At 43.0% G+C, this 1896-nt stretch overlaps 1 non-coding gene across 1 annotated transcript; it reads left to right on the top strand.

The window, feature by feature from the left end:
* The first annotated feature begins 1096 nt into the window (after positions 1–1096).
* On the top strand, positions 1097–1203 carry LOC120266399. The gene has a single exon (XR_005538158.1). It is a non-coding gene; the product is annotated as a small nucleolar RNA R71 (small nucleolar RNA).
* The last annotated feature ends 693 nt before the right edge of the window (positions 1204–1896 follow it).

Below are 1896 nucleotides of genomic sequence, written 5' to 3'. Positions count from 1 at the left end.
AGCATCTAAAATCACTGAAGCACTTTCCTCCAATTTCATCTTGTTAGTCAGCAAATCTTTCAAGAACTTCGCATACTTATGCATTTGGGCCAATGCCTCAAAAAAAGGAATATTAATGTGGAGTTGCTTGAACAAACTCAGGAACTTATTGTACTGTTCATCCCCTTGGTCATTTTTCAATCTAGAGGAATATGGGATTCTTGGCTTGAAAGGTGGGGGTGCCACCTCTTTCTCTTTGCTTGTTCCCTCTTCCACCTCTATAACCTCGGGTGCGTGTTCTTTTGGCTTCTCACTCAGAAGCCTACCTTCAACCTCACGACCACTTCTCAAAGTGATCGCCTTCACATGCTCTGTAGGGTTGGTCTCTGTATTGCTCGGCAAGCTTCCATGTGGCCTTTCAGAAAGAGACTTCACAATTTGCCCCACCTGATATTCAAGGTTATGCAAAGAGGCGGTGTGGTTGCGAAGTGTAGCCTCGACTGATTCAAACCTTGTATTTGCAAATTGCACAAATCTAGTCAAGTGCTTGTCTAAGTCATTCATTCGGGTTTCCAAACCGGAGACTCTGTTTTCCACCTGAGGTGCTTGTTGTTGTTGTTGGAAACCCGGTGGCCCCATGGCCTTTTATGGACACTAATTACTCCATGAGAAATTGGGATGATACTTCCAACTCGAATTGTAGGTATTGCTATATGTGTTTCCTTGAGGTCTCGTGCTATTACCTAGAAAATCAACATTCTCCATCGAGGAAACATCACCGATAGAGATCGTTTAATCGGAGGGAGCATGTCCTCCAGCACACCCGGTGCAATTGGTCACAGCCACCACTCTATTTGAAGTTAGAAGATCTAATTTCTTACTCAAATTTTCTAGTTGAACCGCCAATGAAGTTACCACATCTATTTCATGGAGACCGGCCACCTTTTTCTTCTCCCTAGCATTCCATTGGTAGCTGTTTAGCCCCATTTTTTCAATTAACTGACGGGCCTCATCTGGGGTCTTGCTACCTAAGGTACCTCCTACTGCCGCATCCAAGAGTTTCCTTGTACTCGGATTCAAACCGTTGTAAAAGGTCTGAACAATCATCCACTCTGGAAATCCGTGTTGCGGGTACTTTCTCAGGAGTTCCTTGAACCTTTCCCATGTCTCAAATAGAGACTCCAATTCCAACTGAACAAAGGATGAGATCTCATTCCTAAGCTTTAAAGATTTTTTGGGAGGGAAATAACGGGCAAGAAAAGCTTCTACCATCTCCACCCATGTGGTAATCGATGCTCTAGGTAGTGAGTGTAGACACTGCTTCGCTCTCCCCTTTAGGGAAAATGGGAAGGCTCTCAACTTGATGGCATCATCCGTCACTCCGTTTATCTTCAGCATATCACACACCTTGAGAAAACTCTCTATATGACTATTTGGATCCTCATCGGCCAAACCGTTGAACTGTACGGTTTGCTGCAACATGTGGATGAATGTCGGCTTCAACTCAAAGTTCTGAGCTGTAATCGGGGGACGCACAATGCTCGATTGTGTCCCCAACACTAAAGGTCTGGCATAATCAGATAATATCCGATGTTGCTCGTTCTGTTCTGTCATGTTTTCAGATCCTTCTACTTCTAAATCAGTTAAATTAGACTATTCTTGCACAGGCTTTTTCCCTTTTCTTCTAAGTGTATGTTCAAACTCAGGATCTCCTTCAATCAATATTGAGGAATTCCCTCGGGTCATAACCTAGAGCTGCACTCTTTAAAAAAGAAAAAGAAATCAGAACGATGATAGAATAAGAATATATGAAATAGAATCTATGGTGAGATAGCTAAGAAAACAAAGTGGAAAGTATCTCTAAAATCCTACTCCCCAGCAACGACGCCAAAAACTTGACAAAGTCCCCTTGCATAT

The sequence above is a fragment of the Dioscorea cayenensis genome, chromosome 1, assembly GCF_009730915.1.
Source record: "Dioscorea cayenensis subsp. rotundata cultivar TDr96_F1 chromosome 1, TDr96_F1_v2_PseudoChromosome.rev07_lg8_w22 25.fasta, whole genome shotgun sequence".
In the NCBI taxonomy this organism is placed as follows: domain Eukaryota; kingdom Viridiplantae; phylum Streptophyta; class Magnoliopsida; order Dioscoreales; family Dioscoreaceae; genus Dioscorea; species Dioscorea cayenensis.
This window is presented reverse-complemented; position numbering and strand designations above follow the sequence as displayed.